A 13,002-nucleotide genomic window follows, 5' to 3' on the forward strand; every position below is an offset into this window, starting at 1 on the left:
GGCAGTACAGCCTGATGTCCTTGTTTACTGCTACACAGATGACAGATTCCACAAGGGAAGTTCAGAGCCATCCTTATATCCAATATTTCATAACATTAAAAAAAACCAACCAAACCAACAAACCAGAGCTTTGCAGAAAGAGAAATATATCCTCTAGCCAGTGAAATATACTTAGGTAGGGGAATTTTGCTGAATTTTTGAAAAATTATGTCTATAATCCTAAGAGGACAAGGTAATGTTTTAATTTGAAATAACTGTGCAAGAGCTCTGGGAAGCCTGTTGATTGCATGCTTAGCACAGCATTAAGTGGATTAAAAAGAGCTACAGGCATGGCAGATCTGGCCCATCCACCTATCTGCAACTCTACCTTCCCCACAATTTTCCCTCTCCCAGACATTCAGCTGTGATTCTCTCCACAAAAGCTTTTGTAGGACCTCTCTCCTTTACTTGGCTATTGGATTTTTTCCAGGCACTTGGCTTAATCTTCTGCCTTTGAGATTGTCTTTTGAAAGTGTGACCTGTCATTTGGTTGAAATTGAATGACATACAAGAAATTAGTGGAGAGAGAGAGAGAGAGGCAGACACAGCAAGGTCTCACAAAGATCATCGGCTTGGGAAACCAACACAGAAAGTCAGGAAGGAGATGAATGTGAAGAGCTTTGAGCAGTACAGCCTGGCTGGATAGCCCACCACTGAATAATACCAAGAGCTACCTTCAGTCATTGAGGAAAAGGACGAAGGCTGTAGCTGGAAAAGGGTGTGGAAGGAGAATAGTGCTTGCTTTCTAGCCCAGCTACATTGAATTTGGCATAGCTAGACCCCTCTGTAGTTTTATTTCTTTCTTTATGTCAGGAATATTTAGGATGGATTCAGTCTTGTCAATTGTGCAGTTTTCTCATGTGCTTTGGGGAGGAGAAACAAGCTATGCAATAAAACTAGAAAATATGGTTGAAGCTACCAAACTTTGCAGCAGGCTAAGGAGAAGTTTAATATTAGAAACTACCTAAGTCTCTTTTTAAAAAGGCAAATATTAGAAAAAATGTTTCTTTAGACTTTTTTTTTTTAGTCCCATAAGACTTAAAAATTCAAAGTATTCCATCTGAAAGGCCTTATTTAGCTCTCATTTCAGGTCAAAATTCTTATGTCCTGTTTTAATTTGCCTCAGCTGATTCTTTTGAGTCAAAAGGTAGAGTATGTTATTCTATAATATTTATGTGTAATATCAGTTGCATTAAAATCTCTACCATAGAAATTTCTAGTACCTTTTCTTCCAATCCCTTTTACAATAAAAGAATAATGAAGCTTTTGTTGACTGAGCAAACTGGAAATCAGGGCACTGTAGCAAGCAGAGCTTGTTACGGACCAAGACATATCTTTCCTCTTATGAAAAATGCAACATGTTCTGTATGATAGGACTTTAAAAAACATCCCTACTATTGTAGTACTTTTTGTACTGCATCAGCTCTTAAAATTTTTTCTAATTTGAAGCAAAGTGAAGATGAAGCTCTCACTCTGAAGGTGAACATCTCTGAAGATACTCTCAAAACCTAAGGCATAAAAGATTTTAGAGACAGAATCTATAAAAAAATGCATAAATCGCAGAAAACTGTGTGAAATTAATTTCATTTACTGCAAAGCTATCTGTGTTTTAAGTATTAGACATAAGGTTGTTTCATAGTAGTGGTTTCTAAAGTTTCATGATGTGGATCAGAGATTCCTCTGACACTGTAGCTTTTTCACAAAGCAAAAAACATTACATTTGCTACAGCTAAATAAATCCTTATCCTTTGAGACAAAGACGAATATTTAATGCAACTGTGTAGAGTTCTACTTTATGTCTTTCCTTGTTGATATCTGAATGGCGTGCAACTAAGCACAATGACAAGTAAGAACAGAGGCTTCAGAGAGCGACATTAAACACAATATTTCTCAATAAAGAGACCACTGCTTTGTTTCAAGAGCTCTCAAACGAAATTATTTTTCCCTGTTATGCTTTATATTTGACTCATGCCTCTTGTGAAGTTTTGGTACATTCAGTGAACACACAACTGAAAGAGCAAAACTCAGCATTTCTTCCCAGCACACTTGACAAAGTCAGAATGCCTAATGCCACTCTGCCAGTCCTTGCTAGTTCTAATACACATCTCTAGGACTGGCTTCATTCCACATTACAGACAAGGAGAACAAAAAAAATCCCAGTGGAACTACTCAGTTATGCTTGGAGACAACTGATGGAGAAGAATTGCTCTGCGCTGTACAGAGGAGCTCACAGATGTGGAACAAATGAGGCAGATATGGCAGGCACACGTGGCACCCACAGAGCATGCGGGCAGAGGTCTCTGGACTACCGTTCAACATGGGGTAGCTGAGCATTCCATATATTTGCAGTTAATAATCCATTCATCTTTCATTTCAGGGTTGTCTTCAACTGTAATGAAGCCTTCTTCTGCTCATTGCATTTCCTAAAATTTGCAGAATCTTCCTAAGGGCAAATTCCAACACAATTCCTTCAGTTTTTCCACACTGGACAGGTGTACTTTTGTTGTTTGCGGGGTGCTGCCCATGGTGGACTTTGACTTCTGAATGCCATTCTACTTCAGGTCTATTTCTATGCATGCATTTTATGTATGCCTTCATTTTCCACAATGTCAAAGTCCTATTTATCATTCAAAAGTTCAGGCAGAGGCACTTCCTTTGCCTATTAAACATATTAATAACAGTCAATTATGGATCTTTCAGTAGGCCAAGGGATTTGTCTCAAATTGCGGTCCTAGTGGGGTTTTGTATCTAAATTCACCTTCCCCAAATCACCTTTGAAATCTAGACCAGTCCTTAGCTCTGTTTTTACTTGCATGTAGTATCTTGTTATAAAATTCATTGTTTCTAGGGCTCATTTTTGTGCATTTTTCCTAGTTTGAGCACAGCACAGGTCATTAACCACCTCTACTTGAATTGTCAAAAATAACAAAACACAACAGATTCTTTGGTACCATCTACTTTTGGAAACATAATGCTCCTGCCCACCTTCCTTTTCAAATAGCACTGACTCCTGTCAAAATAAAAGAATATCTAAAACTTCTCTATTAGCCTTTCCCATTTCCAGATTTCCAGCTCTCAGTGGAGGATGACCTGCTCCTTTCTTCCCCTAAGGCTGGGGTGACAGGTTCCATTACTGCTTTGTCATCTCTGGACTGGTGCCTGGCTGAGGTAAACATCCCTTGCAAGGTCCCTGTGTATCCACCCTCCTCCAAACCCAACATGTGGCTCCATCCCTGCTTCCAGCCCACAGAAGGATGCTGTTCCATAGAGGGAACTGCAGGAATGAGGTCCCCCAGAATGGGCTGAGACAACTCCACTAAGCAATTCTTACAGCAGGAGGCAGGAACATGACAATATGAGGGAGATTTTTTTTTGCTATTTTTATGTAAATACATCTGCCACCCTTCCCTCCCATGTCAAGACAGTGCTTTCCATCATATGCAGGAAGTGGTTAAAGGCATGTTGCCAGGCAGCTCTTTTCAAGTTGATTAATCATTACAGATAATCTGAATCAAGTTAATGAAAATGGATGAGAACCTGAAAGTTGTGTACTCTGTTGGTAAAATGTGCCCTGACAGAAAAGCTAATTCAGCTGAACCAAAAAATGGCTTATGAAAAATTATAAGGATTATGTTGCTGGACACTCTTGCTCAGGTTCTTGTGAACTCACCAGGTATCTTACTTGTGATATATTTATCCATAAACAAAACTTTGAAATAACCTGTTCTATCCTGAAACACTTATGAATTACTCAATAAAATTCACAACTATGACTGCACATTTTCCCAGAAAAATGGACTTAAGTGTTGCTGCTCACAGCAGATATTAGGCAAACTTTTTGAGAGATATTTCAGCTATATAGTTCAAAAAATGCAAAACATTCTGCAAAAACCAACAGTTGTGTTTGCTGCAAATTACTGAAAGATGTTTAATGTTGTTCTGCCAAGGATAAATCAAAGTTTTCCTGTGAGTGCTGGAAAACAGAATTTTTTCAACACTATGGGTTTCCAACAGTGTGGTAGTGGTGGAAAGATTTTTCTGGTTATGTTCTATGTTTCTGGTTATGTTCTATGTTTCTAGTTGGGGGGATTCTCCTCTCTCCCTGCCTCCTCTCAGATTTGTTCAGTTCAACATTAGACTGCTTCTGCCACTGATGCCATGATTCATCAATTTCCTGAATGCTGGGAGCATTTGCTAGATTTATCTCCTCTGATGCACTGCTTTTCCCTCAATGCCCAAACCCCACAATGTATCAGTGAAGTCCCATTACTGGAAGTGCCGATTAGGAAACAGCAGGTAGAGAAGATCTTGGTGCAATGGAAAGATGCTATTCTGCAAGTAATGCCTGAAATACTTTGACTGGAGTTGTTATAATCAAAGGTCAGATGTTTTGCAAAGTTATTTCAATCATCTGAAATGAACACAAATATTTAAGTAAGGCAGATTACCACTGGATTGAATTTCTAATTTTTGTGCAAGTTAATTTATGCTATAGAGCCAGAAGAGATGCTCAAAAAGTCCATTGCCGCTTCTATTAGCTTTGTGTTCTTTTCAAATTCAAATTAATCCAGAAGAATAATTTTACTGGAGTGGTGCTTCCCTATTCTCATCACTCATTATTTTAATTGCCTGTATTGAAACTATTATTTGTATTAATGAATTGACACTTTAGTGGCAAAAGGCCAAATTCTGATCTTCTTGTTTAGTGGTAAATGCAATGTCGAGTTTATTGTAAGTGTTCTTCCTTTGCAGAGGTGTGGTGAGCCTGGGTGTTCTTGCACTAATCAGGAATGCCAGCCACTTTGGCACTTCTAATGATTCCATCTCTGTCTCCACCTACTTCTCATTCAGCACTTCAAGACTGCAGACTTCATTTCATTACCTATGGAGGCTGAGAAAGTGATCTGTTACACTCTTGGTACATCCAGGGCTTTAATGTCAGCAAAGCCTATGGAAATGAGACTACTTTTGCTGTTATGGTTGAAAGAACAACCTCTGCCATTGCACTAAAACCCTGAGTATCTTTTATCTTTTTGTTTTATTGTTCTCTAAAATTCACACTGAAGAGTAGCTGCTGAAGTGAACCAGGTAACCAGGTATCTCTGTCATTTTTTCAGTTCTGCTCCAGAATTACACGATGCACACCTTCTCAAGGAGAATTTGTTTGCTTTTAGATGAAGAATTATTCACCAGAGATTCCCACCATAATTTATTCAAACTCTCTTGAAACGTATCCATTAGGATGTTCAAAGTGAGTGATTTGTGAATAAATTCACAAGTTTATTCAATATATAAATTCCCCCTGGGCAACAAAGGTATCTGCTGAAGATGAGACTTGGAGAGTATCCCAAGGCATTCTCAAGTGCACAAGAAAAAGATTAATTATATCTGCCCCCAAATGTCTGTGGCTAGAAAGATGGAATTGCACAGGGAGACTGTAATCACTCTTATCCTCCTGCACTCTAGAAGAAAAAAGAAGAAAAGAAAGAGGATTTGATTTGGAGGAATAAAAAGGTTTAAAATCTCTCCAGCATCTCATTTCCTCTCCCTTGGAATGCAGGAATTCCAACTCATCCTACATGTACCCAACTCTTTTGATACTGTTCTTATGACTGCACTTTTTCCACCTCCACAGGTACAGTTCCTGCTGCAAGTACCACTGCTGTCTGTGGCAGTGCACCTCACCACCACCTCTGCTCGAGGCAGCAGTAATAAATCTGGTGGGAGGTGCAACAGCAGCAAAGAACAACCCCATTTTTTTCTTGGAAATTCAGCCTAAAAATGAGGAGATGCTTTATAAGCAGGGCTAATTTGTAATTGGCAAAGTAATTATTAAGGTATTTCAAGAGGAACAGGAAGCTCTGCAACTCTGTTCACGTACAGAGTTTTCTGTAGCCCTGCAATTAGCAGAGCATAAACTTTTTGTTGGGCATCACTGTCACAAAGGCTATTCCACGGAGTAAAGGAAAATCTAGACTTTAATCTTTTTTTGCATCAAAAAGAGATACTGATGACACCCATCTCCTGTGAAATTCCAGGTTTTAACTACTGGCACTGTGCATGTTGATATACTACTGCTGTGTCCTGCAGAGGTGTGCAGGTGCTCTTCAGGGCAGGGAAATAAACAGGGCCAGTTTGGCCATGCTAATTCCCCTTGCAGTCATCGCAAATAAAATGAGTAATGCTTTCTGCTCACTACAAGATTTTTCTGGGAAAGAAGTTGCCTGAGATAACATCACCTTAATTTTTATGCCCTCACTCCTCAGCTTTTCTTTTTTTCCTTGGGTTACACACATACCATATTTCTTTTGCAAAGTGTCCAACTTCTAGCCAACTCCCATATCAATCTACTAGAGGTATGGTCAGGAAATTTCCAATTAAATATTTATTAGAAAAAAATACAACTGTCAAAATCAAAACTGACTGCTGAAACAATTGTTTTTTACAGATGTTTTCTTAAAAAAAATCTTTTATAGCAAGTTTGGAAGTTGCCAAAATATCTCACTAAAATGGTTTAGTTAGTTTGTTTTGTATCAATGAAGACCAGTTTTTCATTTGAAGAAATCTTTAGTTCAAAATTAATCAATTTATATTGGGAATTGAAATAAAGGAATAACAAAACCTTGTTTTAATTAGTTCAACCAAATACCCACATTTTCCCAGGTATGAGGGGTGTTTGTGTTTAAGACTTTTTGTCACTATTCAGGACAGTAACAACTTTGAAAATCTTTCTGGCTCTAGACTGGAACCATTTAGGACTCTGTGTCAACGCATTCCTAGAGATGCCAGCAAGTGAAAAGTAGAATATAAACATTTATGATAATATCCATTTCCTACTTGCGTATAAACCACTAATTTTCTGGATTTAAAAGTTTCATTCTCCTCTGGAATCCAATTTATCTTGTTTTCAAGCAGTTGTGCTGAAAACACCCTGAGTGCTTCCACATGAATAGTGAAAACGGCTGTAATAGGACCGAAAATGGGCAAACAATTCAGAGGAGAAAGCAGAGCTCAAGCTATAGAATTCATAAATACTTGGTTAAGAAAAAAAGCCAAACCAATGCTTAGTGAATACATTGAGAATTCTTCTTGTACTCAAACCATATTTGCTTGCTTTTTATGATGTAAATAAATACCTTAATTTTGTTTCTAATCAACTGATTGCTACTGATTCAGTTAGATATACCTGGTTATTTTACAGGAGAAAAGTGTTCCCCCTAGCAAGCTTAGCATGTAACTTAGAATGAATACTAATGAAAGCTTTTTAGGTTACCAAAGCTTTTTCACTTAATAAAACAATTATACTGGAATGGCAATGGGATGTACAAAGGCAAATACATGGCAGCTACAAGTAAATTGGTTATTCTGAGTATGTATATCACAATAAGAAAAAAAAAGACAGTATTTAGAACTTTTAGACAATGTAATCTCTTCTGTTACAGACATCTAGGCTACACCTGCTAATTAGCTCAATTCATTTTGAGTACAAGTAGATGATTGAACTGAAGGAACAGGACACTTTGGGCATAATGGACAGGAAAAGCTAGAGCTTCACACAGTCAAGTAGTGTCAAATAGTCAAGAAGCATGAAGAGAAATATAATATTATAATAATACCTGATATATTATAATAATTATAATATCTGACATTTATGGTAAAGCTGTACAAAAAAAAATCTAGTATGTGATAAAAAAAATTACTCCTCTTCATGCATAAAGCAATGGAGCGACTACAGTCACATTTACTGCATGTTATGACAAGATATTTAGTCATGATTGCACCTCAGTACTTGAACTGTGTGAAAGGTTTCTTGTCTGGACAACTGAATGGATCAGGGATGCAAAACTGAGCGATACACAGTGACTGGTGTCTGAAAAGTTCTGGTTCAAAGATTATGAAATTACCCTGGTACTTCTTTCACAGGTATCTGTTATTTGCGTAGCTGTTTTCCAGTGTTGCTGAATCATAAATACATCTAGGAATTATTAGGCACCATTTACTCTCTCTTTATTTATAAACTGGAAAACTATATAAACTAGCATTTTAAAATGAGAAAGTGAACAGTGAGCAAAAGCTTTACATGAGCTGTCGGAGAGGAGACATAATTTGAAGAGCACCTGTAGTGTAGATCAAAGAGTAATCATTTCAACCAATGACCCAACAAAGCTGCCCAGATTTATTTCTGGTTTAACTCCACCTTAGCCATCGCAAAGACACATTTTGGTAAGGAAGCAGCTTTATGCACTTGCATAGAATTTCCATCAGATTGCAAACACATGAGATATGCATCAGGTTCCCAAATAACCCTAGAAGAAGAGGAGTCTTGGTTTCCTATAACTGTCCATCTAAACTTAAAGGCAAGTGCATCAGGTTTTGGTGGGATATTTTGCAGAGTTATACAGGAAACCACCAAGTATTCAGAACACGAGGTTTTCTTGAATGCCCCAAATGTCCCCAGACAGAATTGAACATATTTCATACTGGATACAATTAAAGTTTTGGTGTTTTTTTGTCTATTTTCTTCTCTTTTTATGGTCAGGGGAATGGGGGAGAAAGTTCTTAAAACAGAATGGATTTTTTAGATGCATTTTTTACTCCTACAAAGAATGAGGGAATAGTATAGGACTCAGATTTTTAACTTTTCTTGACAGTGAAAAAGGTTGATAACGAGATATCAAATTGCTATAGAACAAGCAGAAGCAAAGTGATTATTTCTTCCAAAAGCCACGTAATAGCTTGGAAACACTGTGTCTTCTAAATGAGTCAGGATTACTCCTCGGCAAGTGCAGAGGACAGTTTCCTCCCCACTCTAGCTCAAGAGGATGACATATGCCATGATGCAGGGGTCTGCAGGCACTCTCCTTGTTTTCCTTTACAAAAGCAGTTCTGCCAGCTGTCTCAGCTTTTTCAGGTCCCTTTCTCTGTTCTCTGTCCTCCCTTGTTATCCAGTGAGTGCTTATGCTTCAGTCACAGAGATATCTACTGTGAGGCTCTAGTGGCAGCTCACAACCATTTGGCAAAAAGAAAGATGGTTTACGCTTTACCATGTCAGAAAACTGATTTGAGTCAGTGAGGTTCAGCAGCCATGTAGACTACATAACAGACTGACCTCAGATTTCACAAATATTCTCAGTCTGGTGTTCTGCTGTAGCTATGCCTTTCTGGTAGTTGAGCTATCAAAGTCCATTAGTTCAAGCGAGTTTATGAAGGATAAGCTGCAGAGAACAATACTGAATTCAAGAGAACAATACTTTGTTCTTCAGCATTGTGTCATATTTGGTCCCCAAAATGATATGAAAGAGATTCAGAGTTTTCCATCCCATGCTAAATGGTCTACACCTTTGCAGACTTGAACATTTTCTTCAGTGACAGCTGACATTAGTTACCCTGTGGGCACACTTGCAGCTTATATGGGTTACTTCAGCATGCTTCCTTTGGGAAAGGTTGAAAGATGATGTTTAAAATAAACCCTAACACCAAAACCCCAAACCAAAGTCCAGCAACATACCTTACATACCACAGTTTCCTGAAAAGGTTAATTTCTTTAAATTTGGAGTCCCTAATCCATAATCTCCCAACTATCTTATGCTAACCCAGATGCAAGCCAACCACTAGTTTCCTTCAGATACAGAGGCTATTCTTTATCAAGTGGGGGCAACAAATTACTTTTTTTATTTGATGTTCAAGACATAAATGAAAGGAAATCAGAAAATTCAATAGATGGAGAAATTAAAGTAATATATAAACAGTTAATCATTCTTTAGATGTGCTTGGCAAACACATCACATTGGAAGATAATTTAATAGGCAGAGAAGACGGGAAAACCAGTTTGCTTCTAATGGCATTGCTATGGCGTAATGGGGCTGAGATGGCTATATTCAAGACAGATGCTATTATTTGTTCTAGTTTTACCATAAGTGACGCTATGATAATTCCAAAATCAAGCCTGAAAGCCCATTAAAAACATTTTGTTGCCTTGACTCATAACAAAATGTAGGAACTGCTTTTCTGAGTCCTGATGAGTGGAGGTGCTTTCAGAACACTCAGACTGATGGTCCCTAGCTTTTACAACAAAGTGCAAGGCAAACTTAGCGGTCTAGTGATATGCTTTTATCACTCTTTCTCTTTTAATGGTGTCTCCTTTTCCATCTAAGTTATTGTAGCAATGGATAGAAATGTTGCTTCCCCATTTATTCATTTATTCCCATTTCTGTCCATTTGTGACACTTTCATGAGTGGCTTTAGAAAATTGGTCAGTCTGTTTCTCAGACTCACATAAAGATGCTTGCATGCTTTTTAACTAAAGAAAAAAGTTCTGAGCTCCTGGTGCAATCCTTATAATTAAAGTTTAATTTAGCATAAAAAGCCCTCTCACTTACTGCACTTTGGTTTTAACAGTGTTCTCTGCTGTTGCATTCCCCTAACAAACCACACAGATTCTTTATTTGATTTGTCTTTCTGTGTTCATCTTCACTGCTCTCTCATATCTTAAAATTTGTCAGTGTATAAGCAAGACATTACTTCCAGGAAAAAAAAAAACCAACCCAACAGCACAAAGTTAATGCTTATATTAACTAAATAGAAAATCTGGTTATGGAGATTTGGAAACTTTCTCAGTTTTTGCAACCCTACACAGAAGGCAGCAGGAAAATCTGCTATGATTCACATCTGGCAGTGTCTCAGTAGATAAGCCAGAGGCATTTCAAGAGCAAGTGTTCAGATTCCACTAAAGAACATAAGCATCAAACTTTTTAGAACAGCTGGCCGTTTACAACTTTAATAAATAGCTAAGAAAGGAAGCTCCACTTGTGCCCAAGTCAGGCACCGTGCCACATTGATCAGAGATAGTCAACACACTGGAGAAGAAAGATGATCCAGTAGCTGAGGACTATCCTAGAATTCAAGAAATCTGACTAGATTGTTGTTTATTGTCTTTTAGTAAGCTACTTCTTTCAAAAGGAGTTGGACACTAGAGGTTGTGAAGTCAGGTATTCTCATAAAACATAATTTTTCCATTTTGTGAAACATATATATAGCTTAAAAATCTTTACAGGTTTGAAATGAGTGGCTCCAGACTTCTCCCTTGTGTGTACGTTGCATCAAAGGGGATGTAGCTGTTAGCAGATACAAAGCTAACAGGGAATGCAAGAGATGTAGGTGTAAATACCTTTTCTGCTCATCATGAACTTAAACCTTGCTTTCTAAAACCAGGTGGAAGAATCAGTGACTGATGATGAGGAGAAAGGAGTTTTTATTTTTCTCTAGATAGTCAAAATGTTGAGCTTGGACTTGAGCAAAAGATCTTTAAGATTCTGAGGCACTTGGACAAGATGATAATGACAGATACAAAAGAAATGTAAATGACAAGAGAAAAACTTTAACTTGTAAAAATTTACTATTAGCTTTTCTCTAAGCTGCTGTGTGGGAGGCACAGCAGTGTGCCTGTCTGCATTAAGGAAGCCCTGTCTGGAATTACCAAAACTGATGTACATTATTTGCTTCAGTCTTACAATCACTTTTAAACAACAGCTTTCATCTTCCACATATGACTCCTGTCATACTGATAATTTCATGGACTAGAGGAACATTCTCTTTTCTCTTCCATGGGTTTCTGAAACCAGGGACTGACAGATAATTCAGAAAAGTTAAGTGGAGTTTCCTAAATCCATCCACATTTTGCTTCCATCAGCATGGGTCCTGACCCCAGGAAGTGATTTCCTTACAGTTTTGTTTGATGTTCTCATGGCACTTGAAAGATTAAAAACAAATGGTATTTTTTTTTACAGAAAGCAACAATTCAAAATTGTCTGAGACAACTCCCAGAAGAGCTCGTCTTTGCCCTGACCAAAAGCTGTGTTAGATGAAATGTTTAGAAAAGGTCTGCCTTCAGTGCACCCAGCATCCAGATTTGGTGAGTATCTTCACCCAGTGAAGTTTAAGGAGCCTTGATTATAGAATAACTAGGGAACAGAAAAGAGAAAGAAGCTATGGGATAACAGGTTTAGAATAACCACAGAGCTGCCAAAATTCTATGCAAGGATAAACAGCTTTTAGGATGTCCAGTTCTTTGAAGAGAACTTGGCATGTTGTCTGTTCTAAGCAACATTTAGTGTAGGTTTAGCCTTTGTCCCATGTAGGCACCTAGACTGTGCTGGTTTTAATGTGTGTCCTAATTACATTTTTCTATTTATTTGAACAACATTTGGTAAATTGACCACTTTTTTTAGCTTTTGATTCAGTTATTTATTATAAGTTAGTCCTATTGCGTATGATCACATGTTTTGTAAGATAAAAAATATTAAACACAAGCATAACTCTGAAAGTTAAAACTGGAGCCAAATAAATAGAACACCAGAAGAAAAAAAATGAAATCACAGTTTACATGTGCACTTTTACCAAAATGAGGAAATAAGAAAGCCAGTGTGATGCTCCTGCTTCTAGTGTGCACTGTGTGGCGTGCCAGGTTCCCCAAAGCTGTTCCCACTCAGACCAGACAGCTCTGGGTGCAGAGAAGCTATGAGCTGTTTGCTCTTAGAGTGGTTTCTGTGGGGTTTGGGAGTGTGTGCGTATTTCTGTAGGGTTTTTGTTGGATTTGTATTTTTTTTCCCTCTCACAGAAGACAACAGCCTGGTGTAATGTACCTGGGCATCTGCAATACTGTGACAACACGAGACACCTCAGAATGAATTCCCAAAAGCAGCATCCCAAGCATGAGGCTCCTTGGCAACTTCAGTCAAATTAAGTTCAAGCCATCAGTCCTTTGACTCCTGCTTTCTGGTTGATGTGTTTCTACCACGTAGTAACACCACTAAATTTTGTGGCAGAAAACTAACTCTAGAAGCAAATGATTAGCTGTCAGGTGGATTAACTCTCCTAATTGATTCACTGCAGTCACTAATATGTAGCAGGGAGAGAGGGGCAGCAGTTCTGGCTTAGACTGGCATAAAAGGCTGCACAACTAGG

At 38.0% G+C, this 13,002-nt stretch overlaps 1 protein-coding gene across 5 annotated transcripts in view; it reads right to left on the bottom strand.

The window, feature by feature from the left end:
* The window catches only part of RGS17 (regulator of G protein signaling 17), a 74,287-nt gene that overhangs the window by 44,117 nt on the left and 17,168 nt on the right, over window positions 1-13,002 (bottom strand). The window lies entirely within an intron of this gene.

Source organism: Corvus moneduloides, chromosome 3 (assembly GCF_009650955.1).
Source record: "Corvus moneduloides isolate bCorMon1 chromosome 3, bCorMon1.pri, whole genome shotgun sequence".
Lineage (NCBI taxonomy): Eukaryota > Metazoa > Chordata > Aves > Passeriformes > Corvidae > Corvus > Corvus moneduloides.